We start from the raw sequence: 27252 nt of genomic DNA, 5'->3' as shown, positions 1-27252 counted from the left end.
GCTAAACTTACGCTGAGAGGTTTCGTTTGTCGTTTTTCTCACGAGGTCTTCCCGATTTAGCTAAACATTTGATGTTTTCTTAAATCCTATTTAGTGTTGAGACTGTTGAGTAAAGCTATCTTTACATTTGCGCATATTATATTAATTGTATGCTAAAGCCTTTATAAGGGTATAAGAAATAATAATGTAAAGCCCCCAGGTATATCAGTTGCACATAAATGTCAATGGCAATATTTTATGTTAGCGTGCATCATTATTTTAATACGACTCAACAACTCGAAACATTTGTACATGTCCTTGCATCTCTGCACGATTACATATTGCTTATTCCACGATAATTACAGCGTATCGTTTTAATAGCTTTACAAACAGTACACTTTCGTAATTGCATTATGACGTAGTAGGCAATACCTTCAACATTATATTCAAATAGTTTGCTTTCAATGTTTTATGCATCATTTCAAATCGGAATATCAGTTACAACGTAACAGTAACGAATCATTACTTTTATTATATATATGTTATTACTTATTAATATCATGTAAGTGCATGTGTGATAATTTAGATTTTGTTGATTTACTTGACCTTTTCTATTAACATTTACTCATCATCTCGATTATGTAATGCCCGTCCCGTGACCTTTTCTTTCAATCAATCAAATTATTTATTTCAAGACAGTATAGGTATATATTATTTATTAGTAATTATAGCTATATTAGTTAACGTTTGATCTATTTATTCGATTGCAACCCCCCACATAAACACCCTTACGTCTCGTTGTTTTTTCTTCAATCACATTATGATTAGTTTAGTAATATTGAGCGCTTAATCTATTTCTCAAAGTTCACCGACTAACCCACAATTCGCTCTCGAAGCGAAAGTGCGATCGTTTCCGCACCAAACGGAATTGTTCCAATGACCAGTAAAGTTCAACGTTTACTAACCTGACTGGTCAGAGATTAATTATAGATTACAATATAATCGGACATTAAAATAAAATATGGGTTAATTAACTTTAATAATTGTATCTTGTATCCGTGATCTTCTGCCGTATACTTTATATAAGCCTGCTTCCATTCACTACCACTATCTGGCTGGTGTCCTCACGTGCTCTCAATGTGCGCGGAGGTTCGCCTCGAAGATCGGCTACAGCCATATTCGGGCGCACGAGCGCCGAGCTAACAGTAACAGTTAGCTCTTAGTTACTAGGAGTCGAAGTGGTCGCCATGGTCGAAATCGGCCGTAAGGATCATCATCATAAGAATTCAAAAAAATAGTTATTAAACATGTTATCTTAAAGTATCACTATTTTCTTTAGCTATAATAGCTATTAGGATTATAATAAGAATAACAATATAAACAACTTTATTAAGTGATACATTATTGTTATTGCTGCTATAGACACTTAAATTGTCATCAATATAACCGATTCTAATAAATTGCTGATTAACGAGACCATTCCGTGAACGCGATTGACCTGGTTGGAATGAATAGTCGAAAGCGCTTTGTAATAAAGAGAAGTTAATTAAGCTTAACGTTAGTAACATCGTTAACAGAGAGAATTATATTACACAGACCAGAGATAGGCAAAAATTATCTATTTACGAATAACCGGGAAGATAACTGAATCATTTTTTACACGACTGCCCAAAAAAAAAGGAGTGTATTGTTTTCAGCGTTCATGTTTAATTGTAATATCTAAATAATCCGTCATTTGTTATTTTGAATTTATCTCTAGATCAGTTTAATTTTTATCTAGATAAATTAGTTGGGATTTTAAATAAAAGATGAATGTCAGTAGTAGGGTTGCCACCTTTTTTCTATACACATACAGTATTTTTGTCAAAATATTGAAAAAATATAGTATAGGTCGCCGATTTGAGGCGCATTAAAAATCCAAGTCGCATACGATGCGATATCGGTGACATTTGTATACCCCATTCTTGAGTGATGAAAATATAGTATTTTTCGTACTATATCGTTTTTGTATAATATATAAGTACAAGTGACTAAAATATAGTACGATACTATATATTATAGTATGGGTGGCAACCCTAGTCAGTAGTACAGTCATGTAGAACTAGAAGTGGTCGGGCATGATGAAATGAAAATAACCTACAACAAAAGTAATGAATGTTTTGTACATTTACTTAAATATATGAAATATAAATATATGGGACATTTTTCTTCTGTAGTTTATTAAATTGCAACAATAATTTTCTGATTTTATGAGTTATGTCCGTGTCACTCACTCTATACAAATTTATTATTATAAGCTTACTTCAATAACAAACGAGGTCAGCTATCTTCATCTAGATAACTTTATCTAAATAAAAAAGTTGTCAACGCACTATTTCTGATAGAATTTTTCTTAGAATAAATTTATTCGAAATGATTTTGTTTGAAATAATTATCTAGATAAGAAATTATCTAAATAACGCCCAACTCTGCAGACCGCATTGAGAAAATCACTGAACTTTACACGAATATCGCTGTCTAGACATGTCGCGACCTTAAATCGGTCAAAGGCTAAAGCGAGCTTTCAGTATTTGAGTGAATTGCAAAAAAAGTGTACTTTTCAGAATCAGAAATGTCCTCAACATTAAAATATCTGTATAAAATATATACCTATATTACACATACAATCATTTTAAAGTTTAAGCCCTCTTACATTACATATAGTGTAACTCAAATACTAACAGGAATTTTACACCTTTACAGTAAAACATTGCTTTAAGTATTTAAAAAAAAATACCAAAATATTGTATTTTTCCCCCATACATAATGCCTATGTCCTCGCAACACTCCATTGTAATTAAAATTTCATAACTTATTTTGTGTTAATTGGCTCAGCGTGTTTTTTTAAATGACTGCTTTTATACAAACAAAACCTTATTATCAAAATGTTTGTTAGACGGTTTTAACGTATATTTTATATAACATAATCTTGTGTTGAAAATCGGGGACAGATTTCGTTCCTTTGTGTTACTCACCTGTGTTACGCTATTTCACGCGTTGAAGGAAGAATATGAACGCTATTATTACTTCTTAAAAACTTTAAATCTACGCTGGCGCAAACGCACGCAATATTGGTTTTCGAGCAATGGTGAGAAAATGTGTGTTTTAGTATTGTCTCAATAAAACTGGAAATTTAGAGAGTCTCTGGCGTGTAGTAGTGGAATTACGTCTCTTCCACAGTTACAAATTTTATGAAAAAGTATTGAGGATTTGCTTCATGCAGGCCTAGGTTATGAAGATATTTAATTACAGCAAGTTGTTCCAATTTCTCCATTATCAAGAATCTGTCTACACGTAACTTTAGATCGGCCGTAATTTTTTTTTACTGAAAATTTGCAGTATGACAGCTAAATAATGACAGTTGAAAACGGTATGAGAAGAATGTTTATAAATCTTTTTTTACAGGCAAGGCCGCGAACTTTTTACTACTGTCTTCGGTTACCGCGATAGTTACTCATGAAATAAAACTATGAAAACGGATTATATTTTTTTTTTATGAAATAGGGGGCAAACGAGCAGACGGATCACCTGATGGTAAGCGATATCGGATTCGATTGTTATATCGCGTATATTGAATTTATAATTCATCCCCATCGTGACGCTGCAAAGGGTTCGTAACGTCGTACGCGATATAATCCGTTTTCATAGTTTTATTCCTCGTACTTACTGTTGACTATCAAATTATAATTCGTACATAATTAATTTCAAGAAACTCATTCGCATTGTTTACCCTGTATCTTTCCGCCCATTACTCAGACAATCGTTATCTGCGATACTCTCCAAGCCATTACAAGGGCCTAAATTTGGGGCTGGTCATTGGCGACATTGGCTATCTCACTGGGTCAACTCAACGCTATTGTGCGCGTTACGGGGACATGTCACGCTGATGACATGATGACATCTTGCGATACTGGTGGGATGATGGATAGCTTGTAGAAAGATGCAAATACCTAATGTTTATTTCTTTTGTTTCAGGTATGTTCCTGTGGCGGTGTTTAATGACTGTCGCTCGCGTACGGCGTATTTACCTTACGAGCCTACGTAAGTGCAACACTTTTAAGGATGCCATTTTGATACATCACCCCGTTGATGAAAAAGGAGTGTGAGGGGTATTTAGTAATTGTTAGGTAACTATACACAGTACAATTTTTTTTTTCAGAATTCATTTATTCATCGTAAACTACATTACATACAAACGTATTACAAAGAAAAATTATATTTAAAACAAAAAATATATACTACCTAGTTTACGACGAAATGGTCCCGCCTCAGCATAATGCTAACCCTAAAGTCAGCGCTGGTCTTCCGGCGAGACCATTTGTGAGCCACGAACGCACAACACTGCCTTATCTATCACCGAACGCATCCACTTTGCGGTGACGTCAGTGCCATCTAAATCAATCAATTCATCGTCATCAATTCTTAAGCATATATCCACATGTATATAATTACCTAATTATGTTGCAAAATCAGGAGTAGTATCTGTAGGATCGCAGTTTTCTCTGTGGATTCTTTAATATATACTTAGTTCATGTGTATTTTTTATTTGAGACAACATTGTCTGACATTGCGTTGAAAGTAAAAGTACTGCTAAAGTCACCTATACATTACAGACCTTTAACAACTTATTTAACAGAACATAAACCTGAAAAAATATTTAACTAAAGCAGCTTAATACAAGCTTTAACATTTCACACTTCGCAGACACTCCGACAATATCAACAGACTGAATAAAGTTATTCAATTCCAAAGCCTTAGCTTCAACTTTTCCACGCTGTCGCGGTGTAGGCTGCATGAGAGCTGTATAAATAAGTTATACAGATAACCAATGATATTATCGCATCGGCGAGTGGGTGAAGTGGCAAGAATGTAGCTTTTGAATTTCCTATGTAGTAAATCTTGTATTATCTCTATTTTATCTTTTATTGAAGACTATATAAAACCGACATTGGCAGTCTACTTAGTTCTATGTACATATTTGTGTAAAATAGAGGGTTCACCCAGAGATCATGTACCTAAGCAAATTTTGCCAACATCTTGACAAGACCCAAGTGTAATTTTTTCGGTGAACCCAAAGCTAGTCTGTGCCGAAAGGGAAGAATTATAGAATGTATTGGTACCTTATATTCCACGACTTGTCTTTTCGCACAGACTATAGTATTTTTCAAACTCGATGGGTAGGCTGTCAGGTGTAATTTCAATACAATTTTGCAAGATTTGGCGTTTAAGGTTATAAATTATATGGCACCTAGCTATCACCTGTCACCCTATCCATCAAGTTTGAAAAATACTATAATATGACGTGGTTTTTGTTTGGGCTGGTGGATTGGAAAAAGTTCACCTTATGTTAACTCGACTGTAAGTACCTATACTTATTGATTTCTTTACGCATTTTTTATATTATGAATGTTTGGCTTAATACGGCAACATGAGTTACGGCTTTAAATGAGGATAAGGGTATATATTTCATGCCAGTTTTGGCAAGGGTAAAGGGCGTAGCGCATACAATAGGTCCCCTTGCCAATCCGTTCCATTGACTAGTGCCAGTGTCATAAATCTTAATTTTATAGCATATTATTACATAGGTCTGGTCTGATCAAAGAGATTGCTATTCAAACAGTTGCGACGTTGTCTGACGGGATGTTAGAAATCAATGATTCTCTTTGTTATTTATTGGTTAACGTAAAATCTTCCATACCTTATTATTTTCTGAATTGTTTATAATATTGCTACTAGCTTCTTCTCGCGACTACTGCATGCAACACAGACAGTTACTTAGTTAACAGACACACAAAGTAACTTTCGCATATGATGTTAGTAGGAATTCAGTTCAAAATGTGTAATTACTACTGTTATGTGTAATTATTACTATTATGTGCTACTTGTATAGTAGTTCTTCATGAAAGAGCAATGCAACGGGTATCTATGTATAAAACTCAAAAGATGTTACGGTCTGTAGGTTCCGTGCAAAGGGGTCAGTAAACGAAAGAAGAATAATTCCGAATAGTATGCAACGTATTGCAAACATGCCGGTGCACTATTTCTGTCCATCAAAATGTCGAGCAGCTTGCGTAAGAGTGCGTGAGATGTCGTTGGACGATGTTTTCTACTGCAAGAAATTCAACAATACGCGTTTCGTTCCGCCGCTGTTCCATCGGTTTGCCGCTGTCACTCTCACATTTCGCAAGAAAGAACGGGAAAGATCATATGTGCCAAGTGTCAATTTTGATCGAATTTTGTCGATTTTTATTTATTTTAAAAACGTTACCTTACAATATCGAAATTCAAAAGCTATGAAATTACTATTTAAGTTAAGATTGTTTTTCCTTCTTTTTTTGTTTATCGTAGTATCACATAATAAATAACCGAGTAAAGTAGGATTAAAAGTCCGAGTTAGAGGTTATTTTGGGAATTAATTGTATCGAGCGAAGTGTCATAATTCGTGTATCGGAAGCTATGTTGTTAAAGATAATATAGTCAAGAACTACATATATTTTTTCCACGTCTACGAATATCAACGCCTCTTAGAAAAACATGATCATATAAGGAGATTTTTCGCCTTCTGGCTCAGGGAACCGCCTTAATGCAAACGTATGTGGTACTAAGGGCATCTCTGCGCACAATTGAAGAACTGATCAACGTTATGGCTCTTCTACACCATCAGCAATGATGGTCCATTACAGAATGGGCGCACAATCATGGTCGCCACTCCCTTTGATGTTTGCCCGAAAACCGACAGAATGGCGATTACGCTCCAACATCGCCGATCATGGACCACTATAGGCTATTAAGCCCTCCACAGTATCGGGATCACCTGCAATTGCCCGTCATGGCCAATGGTGTAGAGGCCATTAAATATGACGGCGGCAGCTGTCATCTCATACAGACTGTCAAACTTTTCAAACAAGTAAAATTTATATATTACGATAGCAAACGGTTCACTTGCAGCATGTGTTAGATATTTCTACACATATTTTTGTCAGATCTGTTACATGTGGCTGTCATGGAAGGTTATGAAAAAAGACTTTTGCGTCTTTGTTTATCCCTTAAATTAACAAAAAGATTGTTTGATATTCCACCAGAAGGATAAGGAAGACTTGATTGAAAAATCTTCTGAACCCCTTTTTTATTTTTCCGTCATGAATAAACAAGTTCCGATTTCCGGTCTTGTGTCACATACACCATAATTATATATACCTATATGTGTATATATAGGTAAACCATTTTCCACAATGTTTATTTACAATTGACATACCTTATTTTATTGCAAAAGCATAAGAATAATGTCAGTTAAAAATGTTGCTGTTAGTATTAAGCACTGATAGTTTACTATAGTATTATTGTTGTTTATATTTTATTGTATAGCGTATTATGTTTTCCCCGACCATAATACCACAATATTCCATTGTTGAAGCTCAGATCGCCGCGTAAGTGTAAATCCTTGTCGGCCCACAAATCCTCCTTAAGCCATCCATAATAGCTCATTTCAAAAACCTCTTCACTCGATATTAATTCCATGGGACCTTAAGTTACTGACGTGACTGATTACATTGTAGATGTCTGAAAGCTTACTTCTAAGGGCGGCACCATCCCACAAACCCGAGGTTAACCGGTTAAACCTGGAGTTATGGTTACCAGTACAATTTGACGCTGGGTTAACGGTTTAACTGGTTAACCCTGGGTTAGTGGGCTGGTGAAAGTGGCCCTATATAGTCTAATGGTAGTATGAGTTTTGTAATGACGTCGTTTTAAAAATTAACAACAGGATCAGAGGGCCTACCACGAACCACGTTAGACGTGTTGCCTCTCTGTCGCACTTGTATATTCGTACATAAGTGTGACAGGGAGGCAACACGTCGAACGTGGTTCGCGGTAGGCCCTCATATAAGCTTTGTTAGCAATCCGAATTGCTAACGAAGCGTATCTGATCCTGTTGCTATTACGAACCACCACGGTGCATTTGCTTCAAGCATACCAGTATATTTTCGAATAAAATGTACGTGCGCGTTGTACTGTATGAGTCATCATAAGAGATGTCACATCGTGTGCGTCGCTTAGCGAATGCGTTGCGAACGTCTCTTGAAGATTCATATACTTATTAAAACGCGCAACATCGGGGAGTGGGAGCCCCACGAGTCTAACCGGGGATCCGGCAAACCTCGTCGGCGATGGCGGGATAACTTGGACTCCTTTTTGAGAGGCTGGCCAGATATAGCACTAAACGGTAGAACGAGTGGAAGAAGAGGGGTGAGGCCTTTGCTCAGCAGTGGGACACAGTGGACTCTGAATAAACATCGCACGGACGTCTACACGTAACAGTCCTATGTATAATGAGCTATATTTCTGTCAAAGTTCTACTCTTTCTCATTTATATTCTGACAAAATGCTTTCGTTTTGTATTTTTTATTAGTCAGGATACCTCTGGAGTGACAAATCCCAACCGAAGTTACTTGTATACTAGTTTTCTGAGGCGATGAGTACAGCGATAGGAACTCAGGACTTGCATTATTTATAGGCCCTCCACACGCGCTGACATTTGAAGACGATCCCGACCTCTACTCAAAATGCCGCCTAAGCATTACCCAAGAAGATGAAACGTAATGAGACAGATCAATGAGACTCAAGTACTAGAATTTAATATATTTATTGTACTGTCAATATACGCTTGCGATGTTTATATGTATGAAATTATTAATGATTATAGGCCATTGTTTTACTATCCATACATCAAACGTAAAAAGGTGCATTGGTGACTTCTAAAGTTGGATAATTTTGAAATTGGCAAATGTCTACTAAACTGGAATCACTCTACTGAAGCTTACCTGACTTGTAGCATCAGTAAACAAGATGCTTTGGTAAGCATTGCAGTAGCTTCAGTGTTACCAAAGTATGATGTGCTTCTGGTTTTATAGATATTTGCCATTTTAAAAATTTACCCTCTTTAATAACGATTTCATATGAGTTACTCCAATGCACCTTAAGCTTGTTCTTAGCCAGTAATCACTTAGCTTATTCTTATTGTAACAATAGCTTATGCAATTGATCTGGATTTGTTATAGATTTTATTTTTTCATATATCATCTGATATGGATATGAATGATATGATCCTGTAGTTGACTCTGTTCACCCAGCTCAAAAGACGTTTCTGTTTGGAGATCTGTTAAGGGGCCCGTTTATCAAAAGCTTATTGTAACTTGTTATATACAAGCCGATGTCACTTTTTGAGCAACTTTACCAGCTTTTGATAAACGGGCCCAAGGTCTTCATGTCACAGCTACAATTTTACGCCAATAGGTATTGCAAATAAAATAATTGAACTGTATTTAATTAATTACTGGTTTGATATTACTTTCAATGTCTCTCTCCTAAGTTGTTACTTAAAATTTAAAGTATTAGGTATCTGTCTGTGTTTTGTTTTCTCAGTCATCAATAGAGAAAACCAAAGACTTTCCAGAGTTTCCAGTTGTCATGGCCGCAAACCGCAAGTTTTCTAACAATAACAGCTAGTAGCCAGTTTAATTCTTTAGTACTACTAGCTACTGTCCGTGACTTCGTCTTCGTTTGCATGTAATGATGATGATTAATTTATAAGACTACCTTATGGTTTTTCCTGGGCTTCAAACTTTCGCCATATCAAATTGAATCTAAAACAGAAACAGACTGAGTTAGTTTTAATATAAGCAAGGATTGCTAAAAAGTATTATCAAACACCCACATTCCTTTTTTAAGACCAGAAATACTTAAAAAATAGCCTCGTGTCTCAGCCATTAAATGTAAAATTCAAAAGATGCTACTTGATGATAAGGTCAAGTGCGGCAAACTAGACGGTTCAGTTGAATATAAAAAAAGGTAATGAAGAAGCTATTCTTGTTTAACCAACCAACCATATCTGCATACGTTATGAATAATGGTAACTATGATTTATTAGGTTAGCCTTTGCCTTAAATGTATTGTATAAATAGATGCGGAAAATCGTGTTGGAAATATACACTAAAGTGTAGATAACTTTTAACCTCTATTGAATAGATAACTTCCACCAGAAGTTAAAAAAACCGGACAATTGCGAGACGGACTCGCCCACCTAGGGTTCCGTACTTTTTAGTATTTGTTTTCATAGCGGCAATAGAAATACATCATCTGTAAAAATTTCAACTGTACTATTAGCTATCACGGTTCAGGAGATATACAGATACAGCCAGCCAGACAGACGGACAGCGGAGTCTTAGTAATAGGGTTCCGTTTTTACCCTTTGGGTACGGAACCCTAAAAAGCATCTTTCCAGCCAGCTTTTGTGTTTACGTTACGTTCTCCCTATCCATGGAAATCAATACAGCATCTCAACTCATGTTGTTATAGCGGCAACAGAAATACATCATCTGTGAAAATGCAATGGCCTGAGCATCGACGGTACTTCATTCTGCATCAGACAGAGCTCAGTTAACGTGCCAAACACAACAAGTTTACTACGTTGTAAAGATACTTAAAATAATTCTGACGCACCGCCGTCTCACTTCTGGATCTTCCGACCTCTATTTGATGACGGTTCTAGTGTTGTAGCATTTTCCTCTAGTAATGTTTGTAAAGAGACGTTATCACTTGATTAATTGTATAAGAAAGCTTTATCTTTTATTTATACTCAAAGGACAAACGTAGTCCAAAAAAACTACTATTTGGGATTATAAATAACTATTTCTGTTCTCCGTGCGGAAAATGTCAACTTTCGGCCCACTGCGCTAAACGATTTTTCCGCTTTCCGACACCGTCGCGTCGTACAGAAAAATGTACACACCTCGCAGATCACATGTTTTTCATTCTCGGCTTATATTATTCACTTGTGCTTTGGCATTTATTACAAATTGAGTCTTAACTTACAACTCAGATTTTGACACTGAGATCATATCCATAACAAATCCAGATCAAATGGATAAGCTATTGTTACAATAAGAATAACCTCGGCAAAAGGGTCGGCAACGCGCGTGTAATATCTTCGGTGTTGCAGGCGTCCATAGGCTACGGTAACTGCTTACCATCAGGCGGGCCGTATGCTTGATTGCCACCGACGTGGTATTTAAAAAAAAAAAGCTCAAGTGACACAATTGTAAACTGGGAACATACAGGAACGAAAGACTACGAATTTTCCGGCCATAATACACAAAAGTAAAAGATAACCTATAAACCAAGAGCAGTAAAAGAGCGGTCCGCATCTATAATTCATTGTTTCTTCGAGGCTGATACAATCGGTATCATTGCCTACAAACGTGACCTTAGTAAGGTCAATAGCACGACTGATCGATGGCAGGACTAACCAGCAGGGTTCCGTGTATGGTACAAGATGGAACATGTCGAGATGAGTAAAGTTACGAATGATTTCGCAACTAGTATTAGTAATGGTAATAGTTTCTCCCGCTAGCTGATGACGAGGTTACACGAAGCGGGTAAGTGGGTTAACGAAAAATAGTATGAGCAAAGCTAACTGGCGCAGACGCGTGCGACGGATTTTACCTATAAAGACACCTGCGCCAGCTAGCGGACGTCCTCAAGAGTATTTGAATCTCGTCCACATAGCGCAGACAGTACAAGTGTCCAGTGATTTTGGCCCTATTTTTTCATCTGAATTATACTTAAAAGTTTATAGTTTGGCTTAAATCTTTTAGCCTAAAGCGCGTTATCCCGGCATTTTTGCCACGGCTCATGGCCTGGGGTCCGCTTTGACAACGAATCCCAAGAATTGACGTAGGCACTAGTTTTTACGAAAGCGACTGCCATCTGACCTTCCAACCCAGAGGGGAAACTAGGCCTTATTGGGACTAGTCCGGTTTCCTCACGATGTTTTCCTTCACCGAAAAGCAGCTGGTAAATATCAAATGATATTTCGTACATATTTAAGTTTCGAAAAGCTCATTGGTAAGAGCCGGGGTTTGATCCCGCGACCTCCGGATTGAAAGTCGCACGCTCTTACCGCTAAGCCACCTTCGCTTTTTTTTTTGCCTTGCCTTGCTTTAAGTCTAAACTTTATGTTTTTATAAGTTTTCGATGATTATATTTAAAAAAACTAAGTCTATACATAAATAGGTCTACTTAGGTATAATAGAGCTAATGTCAGGTGAAATTTTCGGTTTGAGTTAACCTGATAGGTATTTCGATTCATCTCTATTCTTCGCTAATGAACTCAGGGCTTCATGAAATGCAATGTCTTTTAATACTATATTTGGCGCTATGTTTTGATTAAAAGGTTGTGTTTAAACGTTTCGGGAAGAGAATTTTCTTAATATTTATTTATTTATTGAAAACACATTTACATGACCTTACAGTATAAAACTAATGCGCCATGAAAGTTAATTAAATTTAAATTACAACTAGTACTATGGTATATTTACAACACTAAATTACTACAGTTGAGCACCTATCATCCATCCTCTCACAAAAGTCAAAACCTCAGACATTCACTGCACACAGCCGTCCATCGCCACGCAAACATATCGCAGTCAGTAGCTGATGTCAGGAGCGCATTCAATAGTGTGAGAGCACGAAGAAGTGGCGAGTTCTTACGCGACACAGTGCGAGCCGCCGGCACTGCCAACAAGTCGCGTCGGCGACTATGCGATATGACGACTTTTTAGGGTTACGTGCCCAAAGGGTAAAAACGTGACCCTATTACTAAGACTTCACTGTCCGTCTGTCTGTCACCAGGCTGTATCTCATGAACCGTGATAGCTAGACTGTTGAAATTTTCACAGGTGATGTGTTTCTGTTGCCGCTACAACAACAAATACTAAAAACATAATAAAATAAATATTTAAGTGGGGCTCGCATACAACAAACTTGATTTTTTTGCCGTTTTTTGCGTAATGGTACAGAACCGCGCGGAAGTTCTACTCGCACTTGGCCGGGTATTTTTTTAAATATAAAGCCACACATTAAGTAAACTTACGTAATATTTTTTAAACCTTATTGAAAACGAAATCAACATCCGAATGCGACAATGGTGATATGGTGCTACATCAACAATACCACGTTACAAGTAAATGTGTTTTCGATTACCGAACCAGCTTTCAAAACGTGCTTAAGCGAAAGTGGTGACACTGGTGACATTGACAGAGTGGAGGTGAAATTCGCCTTTATGACCCTTAGGGTCATTTGGTATGCGGTCGACGCTTTCCGGTAAAGCGTTTTAAAATGCTGGTTCCGGTGACGGTTTGTAATAAGATATGTAGCTGATGTTTTTGGGTGTGTTGAATAACTTAAGGAAATAAGTGTGACTTGAGTAGGTATGTACTTGGAAATGTAGATTAGTTAAAAGCATATGAGTAGAGCCGGACCCCGCAAACTGCACGTCATTTGCAAAGACAAAGTGTAGCAATGTTATCATTAATGTCAAATTTCTATAATTACGTTTATAATGACACATCCACACTTTGTGCAAAGTTAGCGTACGACGTACTCTTGGCATTTTCCATTTCATCTTCGATATTACTTAACTTCTCGTCCTACCGAATAATTTTACTGGGCTAGAAACTATCGTTCGTATAGGTGTACAGGTTGTCCGTAGCCATTGGACAAACCTTGAAATCCAACGTAGGGTTACTTCTCAGGAATGCTCTAACGTTAATAATAATATTTTTTAATTAGAACAAAATATAAAAAAAAAATTTTTCAAACAAAAGTTATTTATATATAAAAAGAAACATAATGTATAGGTATTACTATCGGCAGTGTTTTTGACAATTAATTTCTTTTTCGTAACCGCTTCACCGGTTATGATACTTATTGAATACTGGTTCTAAATACCCTAACTAATGCATATGTACATTCTGTATAAGGTTTTTCCAAAACTTTAAAGTAAAACACAATTTTTCAACTTACAGAACCCATACAACTCATACAAGTTACCAAGCAATTAATCTAAACGTCGAAATATACTTTCCCAAACGTAATTCATGAAAATGTAAACGCGCATTTATAATTTAATACAGCGGCTAAACTAGTTTCCCCTCTGCGAATACATTACAATTTGATGCCACCGGTTTTTCGACACCGGTTGAAACACAGACGAGGGAAACAGCCTTTATAAACGATTAGGAAACTTTCAGTATACGGCCAAGTTTGATTTCTATGCCAGTTTATAATTTGTCACAGTGACAATATGAGATTCCTAGCGGCTTTCATATTGATTGTACTGTGATGTGATGAGCAAATTCGTGCTGTTCCACAGAAAAAATAATAGTACTAGGTACAGAAGGTTCACTCTCTAGTAAAACGCGTCTATTACGACAGATATGACCGCAAGATGGCGCAAGCGCTAGCAGGCGTCCGTTCCGTAGCGGTGCGCGGCAACTACTACAGCTAGACACTAAAATTGGTGTGGGCCGCATGTACTTATAGCGACGCGACGAAATCGCGGAGTGTGAGCCACGCCTGACTGTACTTCGATCCACTACCATTTGCCCTTTAGGTCTGTCAAACTTAATCCAGTAAGGCCTAGTTACCCCTTTGGGTTGGAAAATCGGATGGCAGTTCCTTTCGTTAAAACTGAACAAGACCAATTGAACCAATCAAATTGATTGAGATTGTTAGTTTAGTAACAATTTTTAGGATTAGTCGTCAAGCAGATCCCAGGCTCTCATGAGCCGTGGCAAAAAACCGCGAAAACGCTAGGAAGATGGTGATGATAATGCAATCGGAAGTTATCAGTATTCAGTATCACATGTTGCCATATTTTATTTTTATTCACTTTAGTATCAAATTACAGTCACGGGTAAGATAAGTAGTTTATTCTGGTGAAAAGTTTTGTTTTTTACACACTTTTAGTCTGCCAGCTTCATTAGGGATAATTTGATATAGCCTGATACGGTAATTGTTAATTAGTCTTGTGTAAAGCTAAATTAGTCGACTGATCAGCTTTAGCGTAACAAAGATTTAATTAGTTGATTGAATATCTTTCAGTACGAGTAGGGACCTGTTTATTTATTTATACATATATAATGTGTCAAGAGCAAGAACCACCAAAAGCAGACCTACCGAGAATAATTGAAGTCCCAGTAATATACTCTGATTTGTAATTAGATTCCAAAAAACTAACCTCACTTTTTTTCTTTTCCCATACGGAAGAAACTAAACAAAGCTAAAAGGATACATCTGTATTTATTTTAAATGCTAGAGTATGCAAAAGGGAAATTTGAGTATAATTCTTTACATATTTTCCATTATTACGAAAGAAAAAGGATCTGAGTAAGGTTAGTTTTTTGGAATCTAATTACAAATCAGAGTATAAATAAAGCAAAAACTAACTTGTTTACTTACTGAATAAGACTAAGCTAACACTAACTGCAAATTACCTACAAAAAAGACTGTAATTTTAATTAAACATTACAATTAAAATAACACAGGTCAAAATACAGAAATACAATGCTAAAAATTATACAAATATTAATAAATACCTAAAATCTAAAAAATTCTACATACAATTTCATCAGCAATACCTATACCTAATATATTTTAATATAAAAAAAAATTAAATAGTTATAATGAAACATTAAAAACTTAAAAACTGGAAAAAGTCCCGGGCCGCATAACATTACAAATGAAATATTAAAAACCGCTGTTCCCTTACGAATCCAAAATACAGCTTGCGTAGCAATGAACATGAAGATAGGCTAAGTACAATCTCGCACAAACTTGCCAAAACGGAAAGATCAGTATACTACGTAGGACCTACCGTGTATAATCGGTTGCCAGACACATTACGAAATGCAGCATCCGCCCAAAGCTTTAAAAGTAGACTTAAGTCGTGGCTCGAGGAGAATATTTTTTATAATTATCAAGATTTTTTCAATCTGCCTCTTGCGATATAAATAATATAATTTATGGTAATTAAATATATATATACTGTATTTTAATAAATGAATACTTAAAAATAAATAGATAAATATACCAAATGTAAAATAATATCATCATGTACTGACTTATAACTGTGTGTTATAAATAATAAATTTCATTTCATTTCATTACTTTTATTAGTGACACCCTTAGCACATTTATTTAATCTCATCCTTAAATCAGGAACAGCACCCAAACAATGGACGCAGTCAAACATAATACTTCTGTATAAAAAAGGAAACCCAATGGACATAGGAAATTACAGGCCCATCAGTCTAATGTCATGCACATACAAACTATTTTCTTCAATCATACTATCCCGAATAAGCGAAGCAATTGACAGGCGCCAACCATGTGAACAAGCTGGATTTAGGAGCGGGTACTCTACCATGAACCATATACACACTCTGGAACAGGTTATAGAAAAATATCAAGAATGCCGAAGACCGTTGTACACAGCATTCATTGATTACGCTAAGGCGTTCGACACAATATCACATTCCTCTATATGGGACGCTCTGAACCAGTGCAAAGTAGATCCTACATACACAAGAATAATAGGACACATTTATGAAAATTGCACTAGTAGAGTCCAATTAGACAGACTAGGACCAGATATACCAATTGACAGAGGCGTCAGGCAAGGCGACCCGTTGTCTCCAAAATTATTTTTAGCGGAACTTGAATCAGTAATCGATAGTCTCAACTGTAACAATATAGGAATATACATCAATTGTAAATATATGAACCATCTGCGTTTCGCGGACGATATCATTTTAATGTCAGAACATTGCGCCCAGCTAGAATACATGATACAAACTCTACATGAAGCTAGTGCAAAAGTCGGCCTAAGAATGAACTTTCAAAAAACAAAACTTATGACCAATAGCATACAAAAGGACATAACCGTTGATGGGTCGCTACTAGAGTATGTAGACAGCTATATCTACCTGGGTAAGCAGATATCATTTAGCAGTCAACGAAACGAAGAGGAAGTAGACAGACGAGTAAAAGTAGCTTGGAATAAGTACTGGAGCCTAAAGGAAATCCTGAAAAGTAATATGAATATTAAAATCAAGAAAAAAATTATGGATATGTGTACTTCACTGACCTATGCAAGTCAAACCTGGCTGTTTACTGCAAAAATTAAACCTTAAATAACTACATGCCAGAGAGCAATGGAGAGAAGTTTGCTAAACATAAAAAGAGTGCAAAAAATACCCCATATAAATATAAGGGCTGTAACAAAACTTATAAACGCTCTTAAGCACGCAAAAACACAAAAATGGAGATGGGCAGGACATGTTGCCAGACTGTCTGACTCGCGCTGGACCTTGCTAGCTACCGCCTGGAAAGGACCTGCAGGCAAACGACGCTCCGGGAAACCTGATGACATAAATTACATAAATAAAACAGTCGGTACAAACTGGAGATATATAGCTACAAATAGGGATAGATGGAAGTCCTTGGAGGAGGCCTTCACCCGATGAGGGGTTCTTGTCCGCAAACTTAATTTTTGTTATAGATTATAATATCAGATTACTTAATAATATAATAAATAATTTTGTATCAAGCAGAAACGTCTGCAAACGATGCTATTAAGCTTAGAAATGAAAAAAGTGGAAAATTTCACTGTCTTGGGTGGGACTTGAGCCCACGACCACTGGAGCACTAGTAAAGTGTTCTGCCATCTGAGCTACCAAGACCGGATCCAATATAGCGCATATTTCCACCATTTATGAGCCATAGGGAGGCTCTAGCGACATAGAATGACAAGACAACCAATCAAGCCAAGACAGTGAATTTTTCCACTTTTAATTTAGTTAATTTCTAAGATTTACGAATGACGAATTATAAATAGACGTTCCTATCAAACAAGTGTTTGTTACAGTTTGCACACGCTACAGTGCATTGGAGCTGTACACATTAGGGGTCATCCATTAATTACATCACGCGTTTACGGAGGGAGGGGGCCAAGAAAATGTGACATGTTGTGACAAGGGGGAGGGAGGAGTCACAAACTTTGTGACGTCACTTTAACTTATTTTATTCGCTGTACAGTACAGCACTTTGAAACAATAATCGTTTTTAATCGTTTAATTTCCTTTCCTAATCAGTTTTGGGATATAAAATTACTTAATACTTCTTTTGTCAAAAATATTTTGATAAAATATTAATAATACTTTATTAGATTTGCCGATTTCATTGAAAAATTTGACGTCACACCAGGGGGGGGGGGAGAGGTTTGCCAAATGTGACCAAGTGTTAGTGCATATTCATAAATTTGCAAAACGCAAGTAAATAATGTATTCAATGAACTCGCACAACACTAAATCAATGTGTAAACAGTTCCTAAACGTAAGTAAGTACCAAATGTATAAACACGCACTAAAAACTAATCAATGTGTAAACAAGGGCCTAACACGCATGTACATTAAGAAAATTAAATCTGTTTATTTAAAGAAAATACTTAATTATATTTACATTGCTGTGCAAAATCTCTAATATGACATTATACGCGCGGTCACTAAACTCGCGTTTGGAATATTGTTATTGATGCTATTAAAATATATTATTTTTATCTAATATGTTTATTTATTTGGTTTGCCAGTATATTTCCTAGCGTATCACTACATAGTATAAATTTATAAAACAAAGTCGCTTCCTGCTGTCTGGATGTATGTCTGTCCCTATGTATGCCTAGATCTTTAAAACTACGCAACGGATTTTGATGTGGTTTTTTTTAATAGATAGTGATTCAAGAGGAAGGTTTATATGTATAATACATCAGCATTGCACCCGTGCGAAGCCGGGGCGGGTCGCTAGTTATTATATAAAACATTAGCTATAGGTACCTAAGATTTTTGGGATAGGCAATGACTAACTAATTGACTAACGTATTTTGAACAATGCACTCAAGGATTTTATAATCATTTGCAAATAACAAACTTCAGTGTCATTTTATTTTGTCATGTTTCCTTATTTAGTTACTTGTAAGAAATTTTAAAATGACATTCTAGCGGAAGTCACTATAACCTTGGGTTTTGATTAGTTTGTACATATGTGACGTTTTTAAAGGTATTACATTGTCGCTCATCGATAAGGTTGATTTCGAATTGAAGCTATACGGAAATAGCGTCTTATTGACAACCGACAATAAGTACCCTTTTGGTTAAAAATATCAATCACATACTTATAAGTAATACTTGTCATTTAACAAGGAAAATTAACATCGACCGTACGTAAAATATTCATATTATGTATTATGTAAGTGTATATTTAAAACAAAATGGTCCATATTTCAAACGGGTAAAGTCCAATGTCCAGAACAACGTTTTCTACAGTCATGTTCCATTTAGTCCATACTTATCTAGGACGCCCCTTATAGATCCTAGTCTTCATCTTCTCAAATGATTTTTTCGTCTAAGACGGTAATCTGTTAAACAAAAGCCATTGTCTCTTTTGTGCGAGCGGTTGGCCATTGCGTGTGAGCGCCGCACGCGCCGTTGCACGCGCCAACACACAAAGGCCGACAGCTCGCATAAAAGAGACAATGGCTTTTGTTTAACAGATTACCGTCTTAGACGAAAAAGTCATTTGAGATGATGCAGACTATACCAACATCGTTTTGTCTAATACAAAACTTTACAAAACTTTAGATGCGGGTGTCCTTTTATAGAAACAGGGAAATCAAATTAAAACCTAATTCTGTGTCTATAATTAATCGCCAATCAAATTATAACACACTGTTTTTCTTACCCAAGCAATTAATGGCATTGTCAGGTATAATGACTTGGCGTGACTAAGAGACAAAGCCACCTGAAGCGATTAGCAACGTAGCCGTGTTACTAAACAATGACTTAGATGGCTACTTAAACATTCATGTTGGTTCGACACTTGATTCTTGTAATGTGTTTTTAACTGCCAACTAGTTTCATAAAGACACCCTCTTAATAAAAGCTACAAGCCTCAGTTAGCTAATAATCATTTGTCTTAATCTGTCATTTTGACTTTTGAAAAGAATAAAAACATAAATTAACTTTTGCTCTTTTGGTCGGCGAATTTTTAAGGTGACATTCGGATGGCAATGCAGCTACATTATTGTTGCTTAACGCGAACACTGTCACTGTCCATATCCTTTATGACTCCAATTTCCTTGGTATGGACATGTACTCCGCCGCCCTGAAGAACATATGGTACGAGTTGCCCTGAGCATACCCACGACAGCGCGAGGCACCCGGAAGACGGCCCGCCACCTGGTTGACGACGGTCCAGAAGGACCTGAAAGAAATAGTAGACAACACCATAGGAGTCCGTAGCCCAAAACCGGGAACAGTGGAAAAGGCAGAAAAGGAGAGCCGACCCCAGATAATGGGATAAGGCTTAGGACAAGAAGAAGAGGCCAATTTCCTTGATAAAATGAGTCACGGTTTAAACGTTCAAATAGCGGCAGTAATAAGTTTTTCTTTCAAGAAATCATAACATACGGCGGTAGAACACGAGTAGCGGAGGAAGAGGTGTAAATTGTATTCATCACACCCTCTCGAAATGTTATTCATTGTTGATCGTTATACGCTGGCCTATGGATACACCAAGATATCACACAATACACAGGATACGTCGCCTGGCATGCTAAGCAATCGCCACAGGCTTATTAGCTAGCCATACATGCACGTATTTGCCCGTCGGATCTGCCTGAAAGATGTGTCTGGCGGACACATCCGTCAATGTGTGGCGAGAAATAGACGCATATTTGTCCGCCGGATGCCCGTCCGCTGCCCATCTGTGTCTATTTCTCGCCACACATTGTCGGATGTGTCCGCCAGACACATCTTTCAGGCAGATCCAACGGGCAAATCCGTGCGTGTATGGCTAGCTATTTGAGTAGCGCGCAAAAACACTCAGATCCCCGCATTGATCAAATAAACAGGGCCTATCGGTACACACCTGTCCTGTATTCGCGGTATCGAGAAGGTCGCAAGTGTGACTAACGTGTACGTGTCCTTTGAAAAGAGTACTGCACAAAGAAAAGTACACTGCTATCTAGTTCGTGTAACACTACTGCTTCAAAGAAAAATATAAATCCATCCGGGACAAAGCTAGAAAGTAACAAAATCTTTTGTTCTTGAAGTAAATCAATATGTATTAACAAATTAGTGAAATATTGTCACAATATCTCTTGGTTCGTATCTGAAGTTGGAAATTGGACTCATAATTTAATGTAAAAACGGTAATTTTTAACCGATTGCGATTACAAATTAAATGGCTTTGTTCCTTTATTCGGTAATTCGCTATTACTCAGTCATTATAAGAACAATATTTAATAAGAAAATATACTATGTGAGAGAATTTGTAAGGTACTTGCGACTTTTTAAAGCGTAGCGTAGTCGATGCGTACACGCAGCTGCGCACAAGTTTTCGTGTGATTGTTTCCATCGATCGTGTTTTGTTTTCAAGCACCATTAGCTCCGGAAATAGAAATCACAAGTTTTATGTACCCACCCTATTTAATAGGGTTGCTACATTATTACATGTTGAAGGGCCGGCATAACTGGTCGCAGCAATTATGTTTGAAAGAAATGCGTACTTATCTTTTTAATAAGGCAACTTAACTTTTTACAGATGCTAGTTCTTTCATAACTAAAGTGCACCATTATCGAGACACGTCAATCGTTCAAACACACTTTTCTGTTCTAAATATCTGCCATTACCTTGCTGCTTCACTCACTCGACTTGTTAAATACTGTTGAGTGAAAAGGACACACTATTTTCAAAGCACAGCACTTAGCACTGTCACAGGAAGTCCTAATTGTAGCGTTGAAGTACACGTTATATTGAACCAGTTCACAATTGCGAAATGAGTCCAAAGACCTTTGTTCTTGTGAGAAATCGGAGGATTAAGTTCTCAGGATTTTATCCTTATCTTTAATCTTATATTTAAATATGTTATTAAGGACGTTATACCTTTATCATAACCGAAAAGTATTTTATAACACATTGTTGTTTTATTTTTACAAGCTTTTATTTAACTTGCAATATTTGTATGTATTTTCTGGTATAAATCTTGAAAGCTAAATTAGATCCACTTCCAATTATTCGAATGACCTACAACTTTACATACATTTATGTAAGTTGGGTGACAATGCAATATTATGGTACCATCGAGATGATCTAAAGACTGCCTGTTGTTTTCCCTGTACTTCTGTTGCCGTTTTCTTTCTGTATTGTTTTTAATACCAAAATATTACAACAACGAAAAATTTCGTTGCCAGGCGTACAGACCGTCAACAATGTCAACATCTCCTGAGAATGCCTCGTAGAGAGGCGAAACACGTGTCGAGTATTTTTCTTTTGGTGGTAAGTAAAGCCTGACCAGCTATATGATCACGCGCCATGTTGCGGAATTTCACTGGAACTAATTTTTTCATACTATACTGAACTGTCAGAACTGTCTGATACATGAGAATGAACAGCGCCCTCTTGACAATGATCATATATTACTGGTCAGGCTTTAGTTTGTTATATTTATTTGCGTATTTATTTTTGCGGCGGGACGGGAGGATAGAAACAATAATTGCATGAAAAAAATACGCAAGTAAGTATCGGGTTAGCACTGATTGACTACCACGTTATCTTTTCGCGAATTAGCAAAGTAATATTTTGGTATTAATTAATATGGATATCCGCCAAAGTAACGCCTGATTGCGCCTGATTCTATTTTTATATGTATTGTTTTTGTATTGATGTATGCAATAAAGAGTATTAGTATCAGATGATGGACACAAGAGGTGGCCTTAGGAACTCTACAAACAACACAACCTAATTGTGTTTTGGTTTATTAACAAACAACGCAACCCAATTAGGTTTTGGTTTATTAAAAATTTCTCGATGATTATTAGTTGCTTCTTGAAAGAAAAGTACAGTCAGCGGTAAAAGCTTGTACCAAGAATGAAATTTTTGACAAAACTTATTACATCGCACTTTGAACATGAACATTCCTGTTCTATTCGCTCCGTGCAAAGCGGGTGGTGAGGGAAGCCGAAACGATCACAGCGCTCACTACGGCTAAAAAAGTCAACTACGTCGGGAGGCATGTCCTGTCAAATGTATGATTTTGTAGTAAACATTCGATGTTTTTAAGATAAAAATGGTCTACACAGCAAGCTGTGTTGTTATAAATTGTGAAAACACTAGCAGAAATAGTGACTGCAAATTTTATAGATTTCCTACAACATTGTGGAAACAAGAACAGCGCAATAAATGGATAATTGCCGTAAGAAGAATAAAGTAAGTCACCTATCCTAACCTCTAAAATCATACCTTCCTTAAATACGCAATAATTTGATTTATGTTGTAATCGTATGAAGTTTTGACGGTGAATTATTTTGTTACAGTCCCGATGGATCTCTATGGCACCCAAAACCGGACGACAGAATTTGCAGTGCTCACTTTATCAGTGGTAGAAAAGCTGATGAACAAGCCAGTCCCAGTTATGTTCCAAGGATATTTCCCCCTGAGTACAAATCAAGGCGGATTGACGAAAATGCCGCAATATCGAGGTTTCAACGTTATATGGAACGAAGAAACGCGAAAAAAATAGAAGCAGTTAGTGCTAGGGCTAGTAATACAAGTGAGTTTGAATTGCTGGAAAATAGTGTTAGTGTGTCTTTAAAAATTGATAGTGAATGCCAAGTGGACCTATATCCAGATGGACAAAATCCAGGAAAGACGTTTACCTGTAACAGGTACATATTTTATGGAAAAGAAACATATGATGCTGAAGTTCAAACAGAAATAGATATCAGTACAAAGATTATGAAGGATTTTAAAATAACAAAACACCGAGGCTGTAATACTGCTAAAAGTATTTCTGTGGATCAAGCCACCATAACTGACAATAAATATTTTGCTGGATTTCAATCTATTAAAACCGATGAACAGCTTCTAGATCTTGCAGGTGTTACTCTTAACAACTTCTACTTTTTATTAAAAACTACACAAAAAAATCACAAATATATGGTGAGCGAAAAAGATAGACTTCTACTTTTCTTGATGAAAATGAAACTTGGTGTCACATTTTCAGCACTGAGTGTTTTGTTCGGTATTCATAGAACAACAGTGTCAAGAATATTCTGCTCATACGTTGAAGAAATAGCAGCTGCTACATCGAATTTGGTTTTTTGGCCAAACAAAAATGCTGTGGAGCAGACAATGCCAGAATGCTTCCGTCCGGAGTATAGTAACACTCGAGTAATTATTGATTGTACAGTTTCCTATAGAAGTACCATCAAGTGTCGATAATCGTGTGTTATGCTACTCACACTATAAGAAGGGTTTTACAGCTAAAGTGCTTATTGGTATTACTCCAGGAGGCTTCATTTCGTTCAAGTCAAAAGTAAGTGGTGGAAGAAAAAGTGACTCACAAATAACAGTAGAGTCAGGATTAGTCGACTACTTAGAAAATGGGGACATTGTATTGGCTGATAAGGGATTTCCGGCAATAAAAAAGGTAATTGATGAAAGTGGAAAAGAAATTGCTATTATTATGCCACCTTTTCTCAAGAATAAAAGTGAATTTACAAGAGAAGAGACAGATGCAACTTATAAAATAGCTCGAGTCAGAATTCATGTTGAAAGAATAATGCAGCGACTAAAAATTTATCAGATTTTACATAAAATTCCTGAAAATTTATTTGATCACATTGATGATATTTTACATGTTTGTTGTGTACTGGTAAACCTGCAACCACCTATATTTTCCAACAAATAAAACAACAGTTTTTTTTACAATACTTATGTATTTGTACATTATTGAAAAAGCTATTAAAACATTGCATTTTAATTTGTTTTTATTTCACACATAAAACCTGTAAATGTTATGTTGCTTTTCATGCCTGATGGACCCTTATGCACATGGAGCACAAGGAACCATTATTAGGCATTGAACGCCACATATTTATAACATGGGCCCGTGGACCTATGAAAATGTGATAATCAATTTAAGGTATGTTATGACCTAGCACTGGACTGATCAAGATCTTCACAAGTCTACTGTACAGTCAAGTTCATAAATGTGTGTAAATTTTATCACCATATTGCAATGGATTAGGTGAAGAAATGTATGCATATTTATGAATTCGACTGTACATACCTACCATTTGTCATATATTTAGGTATGTTAGGATTCTAGGATATTAAAATGTTAAGTTCCTTACTTACATTTAGAAATGTGTATTGCAATTTTGAACTTAGTGTGATACTGCAATATTCAGCTACTTTACTATACCTATAAGTACATATAAAAAAAACAGTAATAAACATTTTCAATTACAACATTTAAACATTAATATAATTTAACTCTGTTAACTAAAATTTTATAATTAATCAGTATTTAGTACAGCTAACAACATAAATAGGTGATTCTTTTTTACACAAACATCTTTAATTCAAAACATAACACAAAGACTTGGAAGAGGAAAACAATGTAGAAGTTGACTTATGTCATTTATATTTAATAATGATGCTAACTGTACTTATTGAGATCAGTAATAGTTACCTTTTATTACATATTTGAAATGTTAATTACCTAACATTGTATTAATTATATTTTTACCTGTAAAACTACGCTGGTTTTTCTCACTTTGGCTTGTTCTTGTAGAATACAAGAGCGGTAGATAATAAGCAAAGTAAAATTCTTCACTTTTTAAAATTGCTGCTTTAATAAAGTCTTCGTCTCTGTCTACTCTTACTATGCAACTACCTTTTGGTGAATATATAAAGAGATCACATATAGTCATACCAGTGACATACATTTGCACTTGGATTTGGGTATAATATAATTTGCTTCTTTTTAGTTCTGGTTCATCATTCACAAACTCCAAATATTGCACGTTACATTTTTTTATATCAAAATCTACAATAGGTTGGTTTTTACAAGATATAGGACATTTAACTTCTACTAACATTCTGACACATTCATCGCATACAACTACACCGTCTACACTAGTGCACAACCAAGGCTGATCTTTGCTAACAATCACTCCGAGTCTAATTACTCTGCAGGTTGTCAAAATTTGGTATTCTTCCAATGCATACTTTTCATTATTTTTACCATACTGAGTAGCTGAGCAATCAATTGGATTTGGAAATAAAATCTGTTGTGCTAGTCTCCCCACTGTTTTTGTTTTACGTACTTTTATGTTGTGTACATTAGTACTGGAAGAAATTCTTAGCTTCCTCGCCGAGTACCACTCTTTGCACATTGATTGTTCTATTGTGTCACTACATAATTTAAAAATGTCTTTATCTTCCAACACAACATTTGTTTCATAAAAGTTTTTTAATGTTTTTTCTATAACTAGACTAGAATCACTTTTGTATACTTCAAACTCTTTTCTAAAAATATTAAAGTTTTCAAGGCATGTCACACAATCTTCTCTTTGAATATTAATATCAGTCTGTTCTACTAAATTTTGGACAACTTTGCTAACGGAAATTTCAATATCTTCTGCACAATTTTTTGCAGCAGCTTCCAGTACACGTTTCAAGGCACAATCTTCCTTAAAATCTGAGACACCAAACTGAAAAGCCTCACACTTGTGTTTTTTTGATGTAGGATACATTTCGTGGAAGTATCTGCCTTTGGAATACTTTTCGTTCGTAAATTGTCGGACACTTGGCTTGCCCCATCTTTGTTCCTGGCTGGTTTTAGTGGAACTCTCTTCATGATTGATGTAGTAAATTAGTGCTGCAATGTGCTTGCATTTTCCACTTTTGTTATAAACACAATCGCATGTTACACTTGTAACATGACGATTGGTATTAAGAATTAAGGCTGTCTTGTACGCTGTCGCCGTCACAGAGGCTTGACGAACCACTCTGGCTTTGATCATGTAGCTCCTGTCGCCTTGCCGGATGTCTTGCACCTCCACTACGTGCCCAGCTAACACCAAATTTTTGCCCTTATTCATTGTTTCGGGCTGGAAGATAATTTCATGAGTAATGGCACGAAACCCTGTTTCCGTCACAAGCACGTTCATTTTTAACTGAAAACCACAATGCTAATGTAATTGGCAATACAACCACCGTCCAAATATGTCTAATATACTGTAAAATCATTAGATTTCATTGAAATTATTACGATGTTTACTTACTTCTCGTTTGAAAATTTTGTGACAGATTATCCCAAAGTTGCGCCCGCTAGGCGGCGCTGTCGTCGTGCACGGTCCCAATACAGAACGGGCGCTATAACTTAGAGTCGTAGAGTACCGGATGGTAATGGAGTTTTTTGGTGTTCGTTTGAATTTTAACCGAGGTCGGTGACCAAGTGGTTGTGGTTTGAATAGAAATTAATGTTTT

General features: G+C 36.3%; 1 protein-coding gene and 1 pseudogene across 1 annotated transcript in view; both read left to right on the top strand.

The window, feature by feature from the left end:
- Nucleotides 1–27252, top strand: part of LOC134751421 (dual specificity tyrosine-phosphorylation-regulated kinase 2) — a 216973-nt gene that overhangs the window by 25438 nt on the left and 164283 nt on the right. The window lies entirely within an intron of this gene.
- On the top strand, nt 23685–24975 carry LOC134751491 (uncharacterized; annotated as a pseudogene).

This window comes from Cydia strobilella, chromosome 22, assembly GCF_947568885.1.
Source record: "Cydia strobilella chromosome 22, ilCydStro3.1, whole genome shotgun sequence".
In the NCBI taxonomy this organism is placed as follows: domain Eukaryota; kingdom Metazoa; phylum Arthropoda; class Insecta; order Lepidoptera; family Tortricidae; genus Cydia; species Cydia strobilella.
Note: the sequence above shows the minus strand (reverse complement) of the source record. Positions and strands in the feature narration are given on the sequence as shown.